The sequence below is a fragment of the Gavialis gangeticus genome, unplaced genomic scaffold (assembly GCF_001723915.1).
Source record: "Gavialis gangeticus isolate Ggan-Ray unplaced genomic scaffold, GavGan_comp1, whole genome shotgun sequence".
In the NCBI taxonomy this organism is placed as follows: domain Eukaryota; kingdom Metazoa; phylum Chordata; order Crocodylia; family Gavialidae; genus Gavialis; species Gavialis gangeticus.
In genome coordinates, this window is record NW_017729022.1 from 56912152 (window position 1) to 56935888 (window position 23737).

General features: G+C 36.9%; 2 long non-coding RNA genes across 2 annotated transcripts in view; both read right to left on the reverse strand.

Annotated features, from left to right (window-relative positions):
- The window catches only part of LOC109295901, a 40789-nt gene extending 31567 nt beyond the window's left edge, over window positions 1-9222 (reverse strand). The window contains exon 1 of the long non-coding RNA XR_002096858.1: window positions 9084-9222. This is a non-coding gene — a long non-coding RNA (uncharacterized LOC109295901). The remainder of the gene's footprint in view (window positions 1-9083) is intronic.
- A 4570-nt stretch (window positions 9223-13792) lies between these two features.
- LOC109295902 overlaps window positions 13793-23737 on the reverse strand; it is a 21296-nt gene continuing 11351 nt past the window's right edge. Inside the window, exons 3-4 of the long non-coding RNA XR_002096859.1 lie at window positions 14817-14918; window positions 13793-13938 (exon numbers count right to left, since the gene is read on the reverse strand). This is a non-coding gene — a long non-coding RNA (uncharacterized LOC109295902). The remainder of the gene's footprint in view (window positions 13939-14816; window positions 14919-23737) is intronic.

Below are 23737 nucleotides of genomic sequence, written 5' to 3' on the forward strand. Positions count from 1 at the left end.
AAGTGACATTTGCCATATGATCGACCCCCTGAAAGTACTCTGCAGTTGTGCCATGACAGGTGCACAGCTGCAGAGTGCTTTAAAGGTGGCCAATTATGCAACAAATTAACCCTCATCAAATGAGGGATCAGATGAATGCACTCCAAAGCTGAGGACTTTAAGTAACTAGAGAGCTGCAGAGGGGGTGGATTGGGCCCCCCCCCCCCACTTCAGAGCCCTAGAATTGGTGGAGAGTGCAGGGAGACAGGCCTATGGGAGAGCGGCTGCGGGCAAACAGCTCCTCTGCTAGATCAGCTCCCAGGTGAAGCTCAGCTCTCCTCTCCTTTTCCCAACCCAACAGCAAATGTTTGTTGGGTGGCAAGGGGGGAGGGGGGAGGAGTCTCTCCAACTCATGGTGCTTTCTGTGAAGCACCATGAGTTAGACTGGGAAGCTGCATGTCTGTCAGTGCCCTAAATGTCATAGCATCTGATGAAGCAGGCTGTTGCCTATGAAAGTTTATGCCCTTCTATACCCATTAAACTGTAAGATGCCACTCTGCTTAGCCTTCTGAGTGACTTCAGAATAACGCAGCTAACTCCTGCTCCCCTCTAAATGTCTGGGATCTCTTTAAAAGGTATGAGTGGAGACATCCTAAAACCACTCCCTTTCACATGTTATGCCCCACCATCAGATTAGCAATAGCTGGCAAACAACATGTGTGTAAAAAGCCAGAAACAGCATAATTGTCATTTGACAACTTCTCTGCATTAAAGCCTTAATCTCCACATGAGATGTGCTGTTCAGAAGACCCTGAAATGTCACAAGTCATGCTAAAAACCAATTCTTGTGGAACTACAGGTTGCAAAACAAACATGATTTATTTAAAAAAAAGACGACATACACACACGTGTAAATGGATCTATACACAATATATTTATTGCCAAGAAATTTTAAATGAAGCATTTTACAATCTGACAACTCAGCAGAGTTAACAACAGAGAATCAATAAAAGTTGCATTACATCCCTAAAATAAAGTAGGTTAAATTTTGACTGCCTCTTCATATTCAAAGTACTTCTAAGTATAAAGGGCATATGGGGACAAAAATTGTTTAAAGTGAATTCTATGCACGTGAATATTGATTATTTGAAAACAAGAATATTAGTTTTCACCCTTACGTCCTATATTCTAAATGGAGAGAATGGAAATTACATCGTGGAGAGACTATTATTTCCTGCATTGTTGGTATACATTTATTTATGCTGACAATTTTTGTCCAAAACACTTCTTGATAAAAAATCCCTCCTCCCAGATTCTAGAATTATACAGTACTCTAAATCTAGACAGGGACAGCTTAGCCCAGCCCTGCATAATTTATTTTCCAACAAAATTTTCAATAGCATAGCTTATTATTCCATAGTGGCTCAATATAATTTTTCTGTTTTTAGCTGAATGATAAACTTTGTCTGGATTTTCTTTCTAGCAGAAGGGCCATATTCTGCCTTTCCAGTTTCAAACAAAATCACAGCATTATTGGTATGGCACAGCATGGTGCTAAGTTGACAGAAAATTGATCTTTTCATCTCCAGTGCACCAATCCTGAAGCTGACAACATGAAAATGTACTGCTGTGCCCATATGGAGTAAGTCACCAGCTAAGAATGAAAGTTGTCACAATTCAATGCCTGTTTATAATTTATCATACTCTGTTAAATTAAGATACTCTGCTGGGAAGTTTTGTTCCTAGCAGCAAAAAAGTGTCTGCACCATAATTGGTATGAGTGACACAATTTTTGGAAGCCTCAAGGTCAAGCAATATGGAGTTTAAATTATCGTGTCATTTCAGTTGGGGCTCCTCTGAGTCAGATTTGGGGCACACAGCTGAGGATAGACAAGAAAACTCGTATTGCTGCTGTTTGCATCAAGTCTACTCTGTGAACAGGTATCTTTGACATGCCACACTTCACAAGTCCCAGCTGCAGAATGGTGCAGCTATTTGGATACCAGTGTGAAACTTGGTTCAAAACCTTAATCTACTATGGATTTGCTATGTGATGCTGGGCAAGTCATTTAGTGTCTGGGCCTCAGTTTTCCATTTGTAATATGGGAATAAATACCACTTCCTATTTCACAGGGATGACAGTAGGACAAAAGGTTTAAATATTGTGGGACATTTGGGTACTGCAAAGATGGGCCATGTAATTTTTGCACATAGATTCTCTCACTCACATATAGTATTAGTGAAGAAAGGATCATGCTTTGCTCTCAGAATGGTGTAGTTTTTAAGAAATAAAATTTAAGGATTTAAAATGCCAAAAGGCAAGAATAAAACTGAGCAAATTGATTTTTTTAGATTCAAGTCTATGGCACCAGCATTGAACATGCTTCTGCCATTTTCTGATGCTTCAGGCTCAGAGGAATATGACAACTGCTGCTGAAAATAAAGATTGGCTTGATCTTGGAAGCAAGATCAGCTCATAGGATAAGAGAGCAAAAGATGATGAAGGAAATACCTTGATCAGCTAAATTAAAAAAAAACACAAGATGTAAAGAGGTACTGGAAAACTGGTATCAATGTGGTAAACTGCCCCAGCACACTATATCAGGTTACGAGACCCTTTCAAAGACAGTATGTGTAAGTGTGAGAAGGTGTACTGATCATTATGTTAACACATGGGACCATAAGAAGGGTTGAAGGTTGTATATGTGTAAACAGAAACTGAATACTAGATAAGGATGAGAATTTCATCTTGCAAAAACACTATTTATCAAGACTTTGCAAAACAACAGACACATTTCAGCCTTAAGTTATATACTTAAGTCCATTCAGTTTGCAGAGTCCCATTATCAGTGGTCTCAAGGCTAATGAGATACACAGGGAAACATGGATGCATTCAAGTAGCATCAAGGGAACAGTCCAGATCAACGAATTCACAAAGACTGCAAATCAAATGGTTCATTTCTTCTTTTAGTTCTTTAAGTTCAGAACCATTTATTTTGCAGACAACAACTACCTCAGAGTACGTAGCGCATTTGAATAAATAGCATGGCAATCCTTGGTAAGTCGCATAGCAATTCACTAATTAAAAGTAAAACCTATGTGCCATTAGTCCATATTGGTTTGGAGTCAAACTAAACAAAAACACAATGAATTCCACAAAGGCAATATTATAGTTGACATTTTATATGCACAAAAGTCTATAGCATTCAAAGCTATATTTCTTAAAGAAACTGTAATTTGGCCACATTGTGTACACAAAAAGAACTTAATTAAAAAGGTTGTCAGGTCAAAAATACAAGAGTTAGGATGTGCCAGAATGCACAGTGATCATGTAACCTTAATTAAACTCCATTATGTATCTGCATTAAGTTGTCTTTACTTGCATGTTCATCACAACACTTTGTTTTCCTTTTCATAGGATCCCAGTCTCATTCCATGTACAGGCTGCATCCGACTTAAAATACCAGAGGAATAGTGTGACTGGGCAAGAGGTTATTTTATCCAAACTACCATATTAGGTCTTGTTCTGGAGGATGGAGAGGAACTAAAAGAATAGCGCATAGGCTGTGAACAGGGTGGGCCACCCGGGCCATGGCCCGACCAACTTTTAGCACATGGATTTAGCTAGATATGCAGTTAAAGAAATAGTTATACAGTTTTAACTGGAATGACAATTGTGCACTTGTGAGTTATATCAATTAACATACTAGAAATTGTTAGGGCATTGGCCTGGATGGCCCACCTCATTCCACGGCCTATGGAGTAGCAAGAACCTACAACTAGTGATTCTAAATGAAGATGGATCTACAACAGAGGCAAGGACAAAGACAAGCATCAGATTGGCTTGGCCATGACTTGGCCAAATAAGTGTCAGGTGGTAAACATTTCCAATTATTATAAACTTGCATCAATTTCAACAGTTTTCTCTAGATTCTAGATCTGAAATGTCAAATCACCCAAGCCATCCAGGCCCTTACACAAATACTTCTGTTTAAGCTCAATCAAATTTAAAGACTCTCTTGTCAAGCTTCACTGCTTAGGTCTTCAACAAAGCTGCATTGCTTCTGGTTTTCCCAAGGCTATTGCTTCCACAGCACGTGTGACTTTTGTCAATGAAATACCTTGGGTGATTGACAGGCAAGGAAAATCTATTGGTCAGTTATATGGTAAGATAAAGAAAATGTTCCTATATGTTTAAAGAGAAGAGTAACTGAGCAGATCACTAAACCACTAACTGTTGTTCCATAACACCAGTATTGAGGCTACTCAGGTACAGAAAAATTCAAGGACAGTATACAACCTTCATTACTAACTTAATATGTGGTATGTTCACAGATTTCTATTAAGTGGGAAATTCATAGAGGGAGGTTCTAGTTTTACCTGCTTTCTACCCTTTTATAGAGTTGTGCTTCGCTTTACCACATAAGATCAACAACATCCTACTATAATATTTTAAAAGTTAAATCCAAAAATTACCACTTCACATTTTTAAAGTATGTTTTAGCAGTTTAGTTTTTTTAAATTAAAACTGTTTTTCTGTAATAGTAAGTTTTTCTGAGTAGCAGTCTAACAAAGATACAAATACAGTCACCTTACTGTACACGTATGTCACAGGATAAATACGAGCTATGTTGCACACGGGAAATGTTTTTGTTGATTTTGGTGCAATTTGCATGTTCTTATTTTCCTCTTTAAAAGATACCGATTCAGTTAGATTTACAAAGACAACACATTGGATACACCCAGAATACGAAAACTGTCCATATTCTGGATGTGCTAAAGATTACACTTGCATGACAACAGTAACATATCTATGATTTGCATATCTCTGCAGTGCTACACTTTGATTTTCATAATTAAAATGCGAGTTAATCTGGTCAGGGATAAAAAAGAACAATGGATTAGGAACAGAGCAGCACTGACTTTAAGAGGTTTTAGGATTATTTCCAGTTTTGTATAATTAGCTGCATCTTTTAGACACATCTCTTAATTACACTGTATTTCACAAGAAAGATGTCAATACATTGTTTTAAATATAAAAAAAACAGACAACAAATAAATGAGGTCCAATTCATAAGCTCAGGGGAGTCCCAGGCACCTCTACCTCTCACTATAGATACATGGAGGATGAACCAAGTGGCAGAAATTATACAAAGTCTCCAATGGGAGGATGACAACCGCAACATTTAAAGAGCACCTCCTGCCCATTAATTAATTCTGCTGTATCTTGCACCAGTTAAGGAAAAAGCCATAATTACCCTAACCTTTCACTTTTGAATAGAAATCTAAAACTTTGAAGCAGAGGTATCAATGGACAATTAGTATTTATTAAGACAGAGGAGTCACATGAACATTAACAAGGACATACTGTGAGGCCCTGATCCCACAACCCTTACTCCTATCAGTAATCTTTACTCACAACGATCTGATACACCTTTTCTGTTGGATATAGCCACAGACATATCTGACTTATTCCATACAACTGTTTTCATCACTAAATATTGTGAACTACAAATTTTATACAAGAGTAATCACCTGGCTTTAGTTTGTGTAGAAAAGGCTTATGATTGCTAAAAAAAACTCGACTATGAACATAATCAAGCTTGAAACTAGGAAGATTGATATTTCCACCCCATTTTGAGACTGAGAATATTACTGATGTCAGTGTTACTACATTTTGCTTTTAACACAGTTAAATGAAAGGCACCAAAATGTCATTAAAGTCTTTTTTTCTTGCTATTATTTCAATTCAAACATTCAGCAAGATGCTTTCAAACCATACAATATTTCTTTAATATTTTTATCACTAAAACCAGCCAATAAATACAATGCATTTGTTATGCATAGTGTTAGAAAAAGAGGAAACAGTTTCTTTTCTGTCTCCTGGTAGGTCTCTTTTAGCAGCAACTATGAATGCACTGCTCCTCTTAGAATCCCTAAAGCAGCAGCTCCATTGCAAACTAGCCTCAAGGAGCGTCTGGCCAAATTCTGCTATCAATCTGATGCTGAAAAGCAGTGCAATTGTGCTGAAAAGCTCCGCCTTGCAAATTCCATTTCTTTGGGAATTGATTCCAGTGGCAATAATTACTTGCCTAGTCTACTGAGAAACTTTCTGCCACTGCAGTAAATTCTAATAGGAAGACCGCTCCTTAAGAGAACTGAGCACTAACTCAGTTTGTTCATTCAAAATACTAAGTCCTATTCTCTCCTGCTACTGAAAACAATTCAGCTATATGAAAGACATGTCTTGGCTCTTAAAGGCATGCAAAGACAGGAAAACTCTACTTTTGCCTTACATTAAGACATTAAACAATTTTTAAAACCTGAAATCCTTAAATAGTATAGGGGGAAAAGTGCTCCCCAAAACAAGTAGCTTGTGTTTAGGAGACTGTTTAGTCATTAATGAACTCTATTACTACAGCCTATTTTTCTTTACATTTTTTTTAAAAAGAAGAGTGTAAATGACTCTAGAAAGCTTTATTTTAAGCTATTACATAAAAGGTATGTAAGGGGGGGGTAAGGTATGAGGAATGACTGATTCCAAACCTACCTTCAGTTTCAAAATGTATAAATTACTGATTAGATTTAGTTTTTTGTTTTTGTTTTTTTTTAACAATGTCAACTACCAGATATAATAGCTTGTTTAATTCTCATGGTGGTCATCTGTGATAGCCAGTTTAGTACAAAAATTAACTTATTGTTAAAGACAAATGCTATGAAACAATACCCTATACTTGAAGTGTGTTACAAATAGCAAATTATTTTGCCTCTGTTATTCTGTAATTATCATCACATAAACCTAGCAGGCATAATCCAAATGACAAATCAAACTAGTAATTTTAATATAACGGAAAATATTACTGTTAATCTTCTAAAAAACACTCTGTACTTGATAATCTCTTGAAAAGATTCATGAAAGTACAAGCCCCATTAAGTGTCACACAAGCAGAACATTTCTGGTAATAAGAAAAATCAGATATTATACAAATTCAAGAAACTTGCCTAAGAAACTCAACATTTCTTTTACCTAGTCACAGTTTATTTGACTGCATATATATTTAACAGTTAGTGATAATGAAGTGGCAAACAAACACTATAAAATAGTACTAGTGACTTTTTACCATCACTACAGAATAAATACATTCATAATTGATCTATTATATATTCAGGTAGGGAAATGGAATGCTAGCCTTTCATTGTCACTCCACATACAGTCTCATCATCAGATAGCACAAATGAAATGCTAATGTAAGAGAAGATGAATGCCAATTTCCTTCACTTTGCTCCAAGTTTCAGTGGCTCTCCACAATAAAAGATAGCTGTTTGTGGAGACTGGCTTGTTCCATACCATTAACTCAGAACAAAACATATTTTTAGTGGGACAGCAGTGTTTACTCGTAAGAACTGATGAATTGTACGCCACCATTTATCACTTGTAGACAAAGACATTCAGGAGCAATTTTGGACATAAATCAAGGTACATGCTCCTAAATAAAAAAAGGATTGCTTAAGTCCCTAAAACTGCATAGATTGAGGTCAGATTGGCCATAGCAACCAAGAATGGTACTTAGGCCTCCAGTAAGACTTAGCAACCAACAAATGAGCTCAGATCTCTTTTCATCTCCACTGGTGTGAAAGCCAAAATTAAAAAGATTAGATCACCCTGCACCCATCACAATAGACTTCACAATGAAAAAGTCATTTCTAGCCTTTGAAACGCATCAAATAAATAACATTCATCCCTCCTATAATGAACAACTTTCAAAGTAAATTGAATCTCCATAGTGCTGCTTTCCCTTGCTGCACCATATTTACATAACAATATATCACAGGAAGCTCAGAATGGGTCTTGCAAATGGGAGACTGAATAAAATGCATCTTTAGCAGTGATTACTGTATATTCAGGTTTCAAACTGCATTCCATTTTCCCTTTACTTAAACAATGTACTGTAGATTATAATAAATATAAATAATGCTTTAAATCTTGCATTACAAAAGTTTGTCATTATTTCAAGGTGGGAATTGGCCAGTAAACACATCTCCCCCCCTTCCTCTCCCAACACCTACACCCCTTTTCTAAGACTAATTACAAATCCTACATTGCAATTACATTCTAAAATGCTGATGACATTAGCTGGCTAATATTTTACCCCCCAAAATGCCAGTTTTTCACACACCCCTCATATACAGCACTTGCTTTCCTTTATATTTTAACTTACTCTGACAATTCTTTTTAAGCCTCATGTTCTTTAGTATTTTATATATTCCATGTCAACATTAAACTGTTCTCTTTCCTGTTTTAGGGAAGATAGTTTATTTTTATATACTTATAATATTTGTATATCTTTACCAGAAAGGCAACAATCTAAACTGATTTACTGTATACATTTTTTTAAAACTATTAAATGTTTGCTTTGTATTGATACCATTGCATAGAATGCATTTTCCTTTTGCTGAACTTGTCCTTATTAAAAATGGATCATTGTCCTCTTTTCCTTGCAGACTGCATAAACTGCTACTTAATAGAAAGTGTTCAAAAAGCAATATTGTAAAGTAAGAAGGTTATACCTATATTAAAAATATGCTGGAATAATTTCATCCTCCTGCAGCACCAGCTCATGTAGATTACACTATTTGAACTCAGCAGGGAATCTCATTAATTTTTAAAACTCTCTGACCCCAGTACAGTTAAGAGTGTAAAAATAATTACAAATTAGGGTTGAGGGAGTGCCGTTTTAATATTGCATGTGTACTGGTAACTACACAGCATTTTCTTGCATCTCTGTATTTCTTATGGCTAAATACAATTTTTGCCCCATCTAAAAATAAAGCTTCACAGTGAATTTTAAAAAGACAAACATTAGAAGACATTTGCAAAAGCATAACTCTAATAGCCACTACTTTCATGAGGAACCTTGCCTATTTTCTGCAATCGTTCCAACAACACAAAGTACTGCAATTATACATTTACAGGCTGGTAACAGTCTGGATACAGCAGTAAAGTAAAATATTTTTATAACAAGGCACATATTAAACCTAACAATTTCTCACTCATCTAGAAGGATATAAAATACTTGAGTGAGGGTATAAATATTCTCTCTTACCTAAAACTTGTCAGAAGAAAGATCCTTCTCCATTGTTGTCACCTCCAGTGCCCCCTCTTGCCACCATGGAGATTGGTTCTGCTATGTTTATTGCTCTGTGCCTCAGTTACAGCTGTGACACTAATCTGCCTGCATAGACCAGCAAAGGGGTGTGTGTGTGCATGTGTGTGTGCGTGTGTGAAAAGATAGCCTGCTGACTTCTAGACTGGGAACCTAAACCTCAGGCCAAGTCAAGGCTGAATGAAAATGATCAAAGCTCTGTCCTTCATCAAGACAGCAGACAGGATTTTCCCCCCACCCTCAATGAAAAGTGGGACTGTCATTAGGGATTCTCACTAAAAAAACCTCTAACAGAGGCAGACCTTCTCCAGATTGCTAGTGCCTGCCCAGCAGTCCGTGCAGAATACAGGTAGCTATTGTTCCTGAGACAGATATGTAGCCAGCCACTCAGACTCTGACAGATCTCAACAAACCAGTGAGCTTGCCTTCATTTTAACTCTTTATTTACTAGCACTTTATTTTTTGGCAAAATACAAGGAGCTCCTTATATCCTATAGGGGAAAATGAATCGGCTAGGACTTATTTCCTTATATGTAGAAACAAATCATGTATCATGTTAAAGTACTGTCTTGGTTGTAATATTAATTGAGACTAACATTATTTGGTGGTTGTCACAATAGGCTCCATTACTAATGAACTATTTAAATTACACAAGGTAAATTACCAATACACTGTGCTTTTTTGAACATTTAAAATATAAGACTAAAAACAGATATGGATAGCTACCACCATGTGCTATGTTACGCAAATATTCTAGATTTTTAAAAAATGGCAAGTTATTTACTGCGAATATGACAATGGTACATGTGCTTATCATATCATATACAAGATTTTCCATTGGAAGCCAGGTCCTAGATATAATTTGGGGTGGATGTGGGGTTCCTAAAAGAAAACAGTATTCAAGAGAGATTATGCAGTTAGACAATTATTTAATATAAAAAGGCAAAGAGCTTTCCATTCCCATCTCTCTCCATTTCTGTCACTTGACTTTGCATAAACAAGTTTTGCAAAAGTAACATTGTGCAAAATAAGTTAAAAGTTCAGGTGAATAGACAAAGTCAAGGAAGCTCACAGTTGAGAAGAATATTCTGAAATGTATGCACCTTGTTAGACCTACAGCGGAGAGCGCAACAGTTTATGAAGAAGTAGTGATTCTAGATACCATGCATACAACAGTATAGGGGTTCGTGTCAGGTCTGTATTTTGTCTTAAGAGAAAAAAATTGTGTTTAAACCTATTAGATCTTATTTGAAACACAGGCATGCATATGAATGTGGGAATGCCTCTTATTTTTTCATCAAAAAAAGCAATTTAAAGCGTGAAGACTGAAGGGGAATGACCACTTTTCACACGAAGATAAAACATGATACACAGGATGAATATTTTTTACTCAGACTGTTAATAAAAATGCAAATTAGAGACATGCCTTTAAAAACATGGATTTTGAACACATAGAGCTTATCAGTTCAGATGAGCTGTTACTGTGTGTTGCATAAATAAGTGCAGTGTTTGGTCATGTGTGCTACTTAAAAAGCATGCTGTAAACCCTTTCTGAAATGTCTTTGGAAAGTAGTCAGTGGTCATGTGTTAGTTATAGAGTTATATTTCCTACCTGAAGGAGGATTTTTATATACTTTCCCATTACAGATAGAGGTCAAGTGGCCTGTTAAAAATTCTTCCCATCCACAAAGAAAGAAGGCATGCCTTTTTTGTGGGAAATCAATGGAACTTACACTGCAGGCAGAAAATCCTCTGCAATACAGGATTTTTAAGAACCAAGGCTGTGTATTTGCATGCTCTGTTGACATTGTACAACTGAATGTCTCATTTTACTTCTTCAGAATGTAAGTTATTGCAGAAAGTATTGACAGAAGCAATGTAATAAATTATTCTCAATATTTTCTGAAGGACATGCTACATTAACTTATAAAAACAGTTCTAATAGCTTCCCCAGCTTGAGAAGAATATTTTATTTCAAGTTTATCTTTAATATGATGTCATTTCCGTCTTGTGCCAGTTGATAAGAAACATACATTTACTATTAAAAGACAAACAGGTGAGAAACAACAGCTGGGGAAAACTAGGGGTGGCTCCTCAGGTACTGTAAATTGGTGTAGCTCCATAGACTTCAGTGGAGATGTGCCAGTTTATACCAGCTCAAAGTCTGTGCCTACAGCTGCAATTCTAAAGAGCAGCTGAAATGTATCATAAGGTGGCAATTTCTTTGTTTCTACAGAGAACAAGTGGCACTAGTGTAAAGACAGTAAAACAAAGACCATCGACACTGTCTTATCATCTAACTCCAAAAGTTGATTTTGTGACAAATGTCTGAGCATGATCATATTTGATTTCACCCCTTGACCCTAATGCATCAACTTTTAATGCTTAATTCTGAACCAAATCTGCTGTACATATTCCAATACTTGGATTCTCAACAGTAGGCTTTACTGAATCATTAGCATTAAAAAGCAAACAAATAACCCCTGTAATTTAAAGATGCAAAAAGAAAGTGAAAAGAATAACTTTCAACAACTGCAGTGTTGGACCCACTAGAAGACGACAGACTAGAAAGATAAATCCTCACTTCCTGGGGAATGCTTAACTCCCTTTACACACAGGGATGTTATACCATGTCCACAAGGGAAAGAACATGCCTCATGCTATGAGGGAGGTGGGGAAGGCGACATTTTCTTATAAAGGATTTTCTGTACCTTGATATAGCCAAGACTATCAGAAGCAACTAATAACATGTGCTTTACTATAGATAGATAAAGTCCCTAGGTACCAAATATTTTATCCTTTATAGTAGTTTTCAATGAAAACCCTTTTTTCCTCAGAAGCGCAAACACTGAGAAATGTTGTTTAATGCGTTATATTTTTTCTAAGGAGTGTACTTTCAGTAATTTCCACTGAGAATTAGGTACACAACTTCCACTGTTGAAAGCAGGAGTTTGCAATGACTGTAATTCCCTAGACACAACATTGAATATTTACACTCACATATCCACAGGACACGTGAAAAATTTGTATTGTATTCCCCAAAGAAAAGCATGAAGAAAACAGTACATCTAACTGTATATTATATAATATTCTGACGTCTGAGAATGTTACCTGTGGATACACTACAAGAATGTTCTCTTTCAGCTTACTCCATAATTTTAAATGTTCAGAAACAAAGCCACACACTGATATCAGGTATTCATTTCCCCATTACGGATTCAGTGTTTTAATGATCTTGTAGTAAATAGCTTCATATTAAGAAACAATTCATACCAGATAAAATAAAAACAGAGCATCATCAACTGCTTGTGTTATATATGCAGAAATATGTAAAGTCTTAGTTATATAACCTTAATTAACCTTTGGGATCAGTTTGTAAACTAGCTGTATAAAAATGAATTTTATGAGGACACAAAACAGTTTCACAACTTAGCATAGCTACTGTCTAACTTTCAAAAATAAATAATAGCTATTGCAAAATAAGTAGTAGTGTTATAAGATATAGTTCAGATTTAATATATTTTTGATTTCTGATTTCTTACTGCAAAGGCTGTTTGAAGGCAGTGTTCTTACTTTTCGCCTGCCTTTCTTTTTAAAGTTGCTTTTTTCCAGAACATACACATTTATTTATAATATTGGCAACACAAATTTACTATTGCAGAAAACTATTCAAATAAAATGACAAATTTCAAAGATATAAAAATATTAGAGTGGAACCAGAGTGACTGCTTTCCTCAGGATACGGGGCGAGTACAATGTGTTGTTTAGTGAAAGAACTTATGATTAAAATATGCTTAATTACATTTGTACATTAGCTATAAAATAATCACATATTCAAAAAGAAAGTATAATTAGACTCTCAGGAGAGGCATTTCTGATACGCTCCTAATTAAATAACTTTTTCTAAAATATAGTGCTGGAGATTACATGTCACCTTTTTGTCTCAACTGTTTTCATAGAAACATAATTAGGGTACTGTATTATCAGCTAGACTTTTTACAAAAGCAAATGTCTAAGATTAGAACTCAGCAAGACTATTACTAAGCCTCTACATAACAATGAAGCACACCAGTGTCACAGATATATTTCATCAGATCATATTCTTGTAACAAATTATACTTTGGATACATGATCCTTTGGGGAAGAATCATTCAGGTTGATATCGTCTGTTTCTAAGCTAGTTATTTTAGAACATGTTTCCATGTATAACACCACTCTTAAAAATTAAAGGGTTTTTTGCAAGGTTTAAGATGCTTTAAATGCAGAAACTGCACCCTACACTTGTTTCCAGATGCATTAAAAAAATTCTCATTCAACACTGTGTCCCAAATTTGTAAACATGATGCATTGCTACAAAAAGGAAACATTTGCATTGTTGCTGGATAAGTGAAACAGTTTCTTCTCAATGCATTTACTTTTTTACTTCCATCCTGTACCTGTTTCCAAGCCAGTCAATAAATAAATAACCCTAAATAGCCATCTTCCTAGCAATAACATTTCAAATGTGGCAAAACATCAACGGATAACATATCACTTCCTTCTAAATCCTTAGATAGTATATTTAAGTAGTCAGAGTGCATTAAACAATTCAGAATCTGATTATTCATTTATTAATAAAATAGTTGTCTTTAAATATTGCCATGGACTCACAGCAAGGTTGGACTTACCAGTGTAAGTGCTGTTCTGTGGAAGTTGCTGCTCCTGAAGGGCCATGTGTAGAGTACCCTGATGGAGGAAAACACAGGGCTGTCTGTTGTAGCTTCATGCTGCTGTGTGCAGTTTTCCTCCTCTGAATCTTATGATAAAAGTCAGAATGCAACATGATTTATTAATGTAGGAAAGTCATTACAATTCAGAGCTAAAAACATTATTGGACTTCGCTCTAGCTAGGGCTGTTTAAGGAAGTCTTTAAAAAGCAATTTAATTTCATTCCACAAAGTCAAATTTTCTTCACAGATAATTGGTTTTCATTATATGCATAAAAAGCTACAATGGAGCCAATATGTCAAACTATACCTTTTTAGGATTTATATTTATTACTGAAAGATTAACCTGCTTTTCCAAGAAATTGTATTGTCAGTGTTTCTCTGTTGTTAATCTGTAAAGATTTACTGTTAATATTGTAATAATATTCTACAATACCATTCACCAGTGTACCTTGAAATCTGTATATACCTGGAAAAAAAATTTTTGTACTTGCCCACATTGTTTATTGTAAAATCATTTTGAACAATGTCTGCTACACACTAAGTTTTGCATTTAAAGTTGTATTTAAACTTAACGCAACAAAAGTTAAAATACTCACCATGCTGTTTGGAAGGCTTGAGAAGCATTTGTCCTTTTCAGCATCAATGTATTTAAAACCAACTTACCAAGATATAAATATTAGACCTGAATACATACTATGCTTTCACCAAGCCTGTTTAAGTTCATCAAGTTAGTTTAGAAGCATTATTATTTCTAAGTCTCTTGAAACATCATGCTAGCCATGTTTATACACTGTCTAAATACAATGCAGCAATAAAAAAAGGAAATACCGTAGTTTTCAATAATGGAAAGGCTAATATTTACAGTAAAACTTCCAGAAGCTGGAAGAAACAAACATCATACATAAGGCAGAAAAGCAACCCTCAAATTTAAGGCAACAAAATGTAATAGTAGAGATATACTTACCAAGTGCATCATCCTGGTTTGAATTCAGGGTAGTTTTGGCGACAGGAGGAGTTCTGGATTTGTAAGATTTATTGTTATTCTGCTTCTCTAGTTCTTCAGTTGCTTTAAAATAAAGACAGTGGCCCATGTAAGGCAAAATATTCTGTAGTATCTGAGGATCTCTGCAATGCTCTTAAACTCCTTCACTGAGCCAGGTATTTGTTGCTGTCTGTTGACCAAGCAGGTTGATCAGAGCTTTTATAATAGCAGTCACCTTCATTTTTCAGTCTTAGAGGCCCTGTGCGCTAAAGGGAGAGAGGTTTCTTTTCTCTAGTATTTATTTGCTTTTGGATTGGAGGGAGAGGGTCAGAGATTTTCAATCTGAGATCAAAGACAGGCATGTAATGGGACGAAACATAGCTTTCTGAATTGCATTCAGCTCCCTGAGTTGCTGTATACCTCAGTGTTCCTAACTCTATAAGCTTTGAAGTCTGTGTGATTTTAAAAGAATACACATTTTAAACAAATTAGTTTTACCCCTTGCAGCACTGCAGCCCTTCTATTGTTGAACAGTAACTATTTCTGAAAAGAAAGCACTTAATAAAGCTAAGGTCAGACTGCTTAGACTTGGCATTTGCTGTGATAACAAGTCAGAAATGATAGCATCATACAGATTTATGAATTTTTTGCCCCCGCAGTCACAAACATCAGACGTTTACTTTATAAAGAAAGCTTTTAGATTCTTCCTGCAGTTTCCATAGTGATTTCATTTTTTCTCTTTTATCACAGATTGGCTTAAGTTCTGCTACCCTTTGTGCTTTAAAAGGCTTGTGCTACCAACTGTCGATATAAAGGTCCTATAGCTACAGCGCACGTAGCATATATACTGTCAAAAATAATTGAAACAGATAAATATTGGCGAAAGGTTTTAGTAATTTTTTCCTGCTTCTACAGAAGACTCTAGCAGAATATTATTTTGTCTGAATAAATGTAATTAACTTGAGCTAATGTACTACTGTTCTATTTTCCATAACCTATGATACTTCTATTAAGGCACTCATCATGCAAAAAAATAATGTCCTCACAAAAAGGCTTTCACATAGCTTTCATCAGGCAAAATGCCTAAACTTGTTAGCTATAAATGAAAGCAATTTCACTTTAATTATTTTAGTCTCATTTACCATGTCTGTGTCAATGATATTCCCCTCCCCCCCCTTTCATAACAGTTTGTTCTTTTAAAAGAATTCTGTAAAAACACAAATTACATTGTTTTTGGCAGTGCGTGATGGTCCCTACTGAAAAAACAGTGCAAATATCTGCACCAAACAAACCTGAAGACTAACTTCTGTTTAACTCCTTGATAAACCAATTGCAGAAATGTCTCCTCCACAGTCAGAACTCAGTTATACAATTTTTATATAACTATTCTCACAGTTAAAAAGAGTGCGGTTTTTTTTCGGGGGGCGGGGGGGGGTTACTATAAGAAGTATCCAAACTATTACACAACTACTCTCTTAAAACTGTTAATGGTAAGCGGGTACATAGTAAATCCTGGTCATAGCTTACTGTCACCCTGTAAGAATTTCTCTTTCGAGACAAACACTAACTTATTAGATAGATTGGATTCATATCATGAAGTAATAAAACATGTTATAAACAAATTCTTAGTGCTGAAAATAATTTTATAGCTAGCTATTAAGGTAATGAGATTTCTTATTTTCATACTATATTTGCAAATATAGAAGGTGGACAAATATGAAAAATAATCAAATACATAAAAATGAAGTGCAGCTGTTTTAATTTAAAAAAGGAAATAATGAGAACTTTGTTTTGCATATGATTTAGAAAATAAATGCAAACTCAATAGATTATCTAGTGAAAGACCATCAAACTCCTTCTGTTTTAATGCCATCTCTTTATGAGGCAGACTGTGCATCTGGCTTTTGTTGCTGGATATTAAAGTCTACTGTTAGGCATTCAAATCTATTAAACTAACAATAAATTTGAACATAAAGGATGTTAATATTTCCTGATAATAAGGATTATTGGAACAAAGAGGCTTTGCAGCACCTTAAAAGTGTAGCATTAAGTTTAAATGGTTTCCTAATAGAGATTTAAAATAAAAATAGGCCATTAGTCAGAGATGCTGCAGCCTTACTTCGGGTTCAGTACTACTTTACTCCACAAATGGTAACAAAAAAAATCAGTTGGACTACTTGCAGAATAAAGCAGTACTCATTGCAGATGATGGTGGCAGAATATGGACCCAAACATTCATCTCCATAGCAATCACTATGAAGGTCATTTTATGGACTGTTTAAGGTACCATATTCAAACCATCATGTCAGATGAGCGTCCACTTTTCACTCCATAAATCAACAATATTGTTGTTTAGGTGTCTCAACTCCTCTTTCTAGCCTTAAAAAAACCCTGTGTTAACTCATGCAAGATTATGATCATAAAAAATAATAATTAAAAAAACCCAGCAATAAGTTGGACCCTTAACCTAAATTTGACAGTTTCCACTTGTCTAGGAAGAATTCTTGTTTAAACAAATTAGCAAAAGAGCATATTTAATGGCTTTGTCCCAAAATTGTAGAGAGAGGCAAGTTGGTTTGAATAATACCAGTGCTAGCTGAAACTAGATAATTATTAAGCTTTAAAAAAAATAATTTTTTAAACAAAAAATATTTATTTTCACAAAGCATTTCTTTTCCTGTTTATGGCTGTGAGACTTACATACTTCAAGAGGATCACTCTAACAGCCAGGAGTCTAAGTGGTACGGCTAATCAGGGCAGTGATGCCAGATGTTGATTTAGGCTACAAACAGATGCTGCCCTTATCCAAGGAGGAATCATTTTATCCTGGGACAAAGTGCAATCATTGTCCCAGAACAAACCCTAAAAAGGTTCAGGAAATGCATCTGAACCAATATCCCAGGATTTCATCCTTGAATCAATGGCAGAAAAGTGGCAGTATATTCAGTCACTCACCAAATGCTGATTGGAATGGCAGTAGGTGTATAGGCCAATCCTGGGACTTTTCTGTTCCAGGACAGACACAGGCACAACTTGTCCTGGAACAAATGCAACAACTGTTCCTAGCCTTTGAGAGGACACCAACAGCCCCCTGCTACTCCTTCCTGCTTCCGCCTTACTAGCCTTTGAGAGGGCACCTCTCTCTCCAGTGCTCAGCTCCCCTCTAAACCACCACTCTTTGGCACTCAACAGCATCTTTGCTTAGGGTGCTGAAATTGCTAGTTACACCTCTGCTTACAGTATTTCTTATGGGGATTGCCTGGATGACATCTCAAGGTCTTTTCCAGCAGCATTTTCTATTATTTTCAACCCAAATGGAAGCAAATACAAGAATTCTCAGGAATGCCATTCTCATTAGATATCTAATCCAAATAAATTATGATGCTTTACCAGTTCATCTAAGATTTGTTAAAGCACATGACTTCCTCATGCTTGTGCAAAACCTTTGAAATTGGTCCACTCTTCTCAGGAATCAGGAATCTTCTCAGGAATCGGGAAATTCTTACTACAATGAAATGCAAGCAAAGTCATGAGACAGCAGGGAAGTAATCAGGGCATTCTGAATGGGCCCTTAACTACTGGACCCAGTTAAACAAAAATTTAAATCATGCTCTTTTACAGATGTTTTTGCATATTTTCTTTGCGTGAGACACAAAACACTGTGGAACTTCCTGAAAAAGTAACATGTTAGTGGTTATATGTTTAATTCAATATGTTTCCAGTTCTGTGACCTTTTCTGTCATATGGCTGTTGGTGTGCAAAACTTTTGCAAACTTCCTGTCAAGCTTGAAAAATAAGCATAATTAATACTTATAAAAGGTAGTTCTCTGTCTCCCTCTAGGAACGCCAACACATGGAAGTTAATGAGTATATACAATAGCTAGCTAACAGGCTCATGCTTTTAGTTTAAGAGTTTCTGAATGTCAGTTATACATAAACAAACACACAAACAATATTTTTAAAAGACTGTTTTTGTAGCAAGTGGTCCAACTCCTTCATTCAACAGATCCTTTAAAACCAAAAAAGGAACAATTTACTTGCTCTTGTTACAGTGTCCTGTGAACCAGCCTAAAACAAAGTAAAAAGGCTTCAGAAGTCATGCCTCAACTTTTTTCCTTTAACTATAATCCACATTCTCCTCATGACTCCTAAAATAACCTGGGACCAAATTCACTCCTGCAAGGGAGAGGTCTGCATGGAAGGAAAGCTCTCCTAAATTCATCTCTGGGTGGTTCTTCCTAATCATCCCTTCTATAGAAGAGTCGCTCCTTTCCAAGAATGAACACAAAGGACTCACACAATCCTAGACAGCTGATTTTACTCTCCAGTGTCTAAAAATTCAGGGCTACTTTTCTATCAGTTAGTAAAATCACTAATTGCTGATTCAGCTTAAGGAACATCAAAACTCTTCACCTGAAGTATCATGGACATCAGTACCTACAAAAAAAACAGTCAAAACCTGCTGCTAAGGTCTTCAAAGGCAAAGAAGCCTTTTAGATCATTTATCACATCATGATGAAATGGATGAAGTGGCTACCTTTTTTCTGTTGTGCAATAAACAGTCTAAAACATAACTGCCTCTTGCATTCATTCTAACTAAAAGAGAAACCAAGGTCCTGGCGAGATGCAACTTTTGAAATATTTCTACTGCAGACAGACGTAGAGGTCTTCCCTGTATGACCCCTCCACCTCCCACCACGCTCCCCAGCAGAAGCGTTTCAAAATCCACACAACAGCAGACAGCAGAGTGCTCTCCAACCCGGGGTGCCACAGGGGATTCCTTGGTCCTGGAGCTCCACACCTCCCACCACCGATAGGGTGGGAAGGAGCAGGGCTGACAGCCAATGACAATTCTTCTATGTGTTCAGCTTGCAGTCTCCCAGTTCTGGCAGCCGAGAGGCATTCAAGGAATGGTTATCTCCAGCCACAGAGATGAAGAGAACAATCCCTTGCATTGCTCTCTATGTCCACAGGTTGCCTAGAATGGCTGAACCCCCTTCCATTTGCACTTGAGAACCCTGTAATTCCTACTGAAACCAGGAGACTGAAGGCAGAGGAGACTGTTCATTGGCCATCTATCCTCCTTTCCCTTCCCTCTCCTTGTGAGCAGAAAGTAGAGCACTGGGGATGCTAGAGGACTGAGCAACACCTTGTCACATGCTATAGAGGGAGTGAGCCCCCATAACAAGAAGTGCTTCATTTGGCATTGCTTCCATATAGCTGCTTTTTATTCCAGGGTTATTTTTGCAGCACTTGGGGCATTTTTGGAGTACTTCGTAGGGCATCTGTTTGCTCACCCGCTGAAGTACTTCAAATATGTTTGATATCTTTTATTAGACTAACTCAAGTAATTGAAAAACTTCTTCTTAGCAAGCTTTTGGGCACAAATGCCCTTCATTTGTGCCTAAAAGTTTGCTAAGAAGAATTTTTCCAACTATTTGAGCTGGTCTAATAAGATATTGGATTTACCCAAAGAACCTTGTCTGCCTATGTCCTTAGACCAACACAGCTACAACTTACACCCATCAAATATGTTCACTTCAAATGTTATATCTGTCCAAAGCCTAGCAGTGAATTCAGCTCTGCACTCCAGCACTGACAGGGACTGGGCAACATCACCTCAATTGTGCTTTACCCGATCTTCTAGGTCCCTAAAGACCATCATTAAAATGGTTGAGCCAATGTTAACACATTAGGATCTTTGCTGCTTTGTATCCCAAGCCATTCCATCTTACTAAAATATGGATATCTGAAAGTGTGATATTTGACAGAAACCTTCATTAATGAATGAAAGCATCAGATGTGTCAGGAAGCATGCCAGCTCTAAACCACGATATTACTTGCTGCCTATGCCAATTTTATGTGATGAATGCACACATTTATTTTTAAAAATAGGAAGCTGATGGAGACAAATACTGAAATGTCCTATGTTATAGGAAAAGAACCCACACGAATAATGTACTTTAATAACAATAATTTTAAACGATTGTCCTACTACACAAACTTCACCTAGAAGGAAACTAATCTGAACCCCATCTAGGCAATATCCCATCACCACCATATCTCTGCATCAGTTTACATGCTTATGCAATAAGTTTTTTCCCCTCTTGGGCAGAGGTAGAACACAGCACAGAAATTACCCAGTGGAATTTCAGACTGAATAACCATACTGTGGAATTTAATTAGGTAGATGTCCATTCACTTCTACACCAAAAATAAATCAATCAATTAGGTGTATTTACACAACTTCAACACATGCCTTTACTACAACTGCACATGTAATTATCTTCATCTATCCCAACTAGATGTACCATACAACAGGTGGACACAAACTTACTTTCTTGCAAAACTGTGTAAAACTAGCATGCATACACAAACAGGTTTTTGCTTACCTGTTTTCAAAGGCTGCTCCCTTGTAAAATGGTCATTCCTGGCTACAACAAAACTGTCTTTCTTCCACACAAATCAAAACTTCACTGGGTTTTACATTTTAAGTCCCAAATTTTCAGGTATGTGCAAGTGCACCTCAGATATAGTAGATAAGTATGACAGCTGTAGAAAGCCATAGCCCAGCTTCTATACAAATTAGGCTTGCTAACACCACCACACACCAAAGCAGAGAAGATTGGGTATAAGCAGAGCTCACCTTTATCACACATCCTTCTTTACTCTTCTACGTAGACTCTGAATTATGATCAACATAATTAACATCTATCATATGCTATTTGCTCTCTTGCCTTCTTTATAAAAGTAAAGGAGCACATACTGAGGAGCCTTGGGGTTTTTTTTTGGGGGGGGGGTTGTTTGTTTTGGGGAGAGGGGCTATGTTATTTATGTTAAAGGTGGCAAAAATCAAAGAATGTGTCTATCACTTAGTGAAGGTGGTGCTGGTAAGGTTTGTGATGGTCTTTAGTTCCTGGAGGAATTCATGTCACAATCTCACACTGATCTCTGAGAAAGTTTTGTCCACTACAGAAATGGGTTTTGCCCATTTCCCTTATTTCAAAGAGATCTACGGTGTCAGAGGAGCATTGCTACTAATGTCTTCACTCCTGAATTTTAGATGGCTGTTTACCTGCCATGTGCCAAACCACAGTGCACTTGGTGATGAGATCTGGCTTTGAACTTATTTCAAGATTCCATGGAAAGTCAGTGTATAGACCAGAGGACATTTGACTTATTTATATAATAACAATCTGTACTACTGAAGAAATGCACTGTAGTGTTTGGTACTAGCTGTAGTTTTCTAAACCCTTAAGACTTTATACCCAGGTATATCACACTGCTGTGGACTCCTGAGAGGTAACAAAGATGTGGATAACTGTGGTCAGGCTGGAGTCTCCTAGTCAATCAGAGTTTATAGAAAGCACTAGTTACAGCTGTGGCTATGAGAGAATTTAGCATCAACTCCTAAGCTATAGGCTGAATTGACCTGTTGTGGTTAGGTACATTCTAGGGGGACTGCACCCTGACTCCAAACTTCTCAAAATTCTTTCCTCTTCACACCACCATCACGCTTCAGACCCCATTTTAACCCATTTTTTGTGACAACACACAATTCTCTTGGATTGGAACTGCTGGCAAGTTCAAAGTTAGGAGCTATGTAGCATATTGGTACTAAGTAGCCTTCCAAAGAATCTAGGTCCTAATCACAACATGTTGCCTTTTTTTTTTTTTAAGATCAGAGATTACCCCATCGCTTCTTATAAAAGACTGCCGACAACAGAAAGGATTTGTGGATTCTGATCCAAGAAATCTTCCCTGGCCTTCTAAGCCTTGTAGCCAGAAGAACTGTTCTGTGCTAGAGAGCATTTTACAGCCACCCCCATCCTAAGGATGGATTTCTACAGAATTGTCAGAGCCTATGATCCTTATGTACATTGCAAGCTCTTTGTTGTGCACCTCTGGCACAACCGTGCCCTGATCCCCTAGGCACTCTCACAATACAAATAATAAATATTAATAACTGTCAGTCTTCTATGAAAGTCAGGCTAATGGCAATGACATCTGGAGATGTGCAAAGATGCTAACCCTTACATGGATGTAATTTCTCTCTCTGATTAATGAAGAGTCTTGGAAGACATCTGAGAGAGACATGGGCTGAAGATTTCAGGCCTGAAGATTAAAGCTCCTGTCAAGCAAATAGAAAGAAAAGGTCTTTGTGATTTTAGGATTAAGCTCCTTCCTCTCCAGCAGGAAAAAAATCATAATCAGATGTGGGGTTGTGGCCACTCCATCAGGATGCCAAATGACAAAGAAAGATGTTGCACCCTATAAAAGCCCAGAGACAGCAAAATGATAACAGGGGTGTTTTGGGAGTACATTGTAGAAGCTCCCCACTTTCAACACCTCCATAAAATAAATTAAAAAACAATTTAATACTAGACTTCAATTGTCTTGGGCTGAGCTACTTCTGACTTGGGGCAGGCTAAGGTTTTCTTTGGCTAGGCTGACAGATGAAGTATTCCATAACTGTCACAGTTGAGAAAGAAGACACTATGTCAAAGGGGTTTAGCCACACAGTAAATGAAAACAAACTAGCCAAAGTAATCCTCTAGCTGCTTTTTAGTGTTTTATAAAGATATATTCAACTTGAAATCTAATCATTTAAAGCAGCGGTATCCAACCACCTTTTTGCCTCAAGAGCCAGATGGGCAGTGCCCAGTATCTCTGTGGGCCAGATCTGGCTGGTGGGCCTAATTCAGTGCAGCACAGGGGCCCAATCCTGAACACAGGGCAGGCAAAGACCAGACTCGCTCTGGCCACATGGTGGGGCTCCAGTTGCATTTCATATATTTCATAAACATTTGGGCTGGAAGAGACCCTGGAGAATCATCGAGTCCAGCCCCCTGCCCCAGGGGCAGGAAGTCAGCAGGGATCACAGGATCCCAGCAAGATGAGCA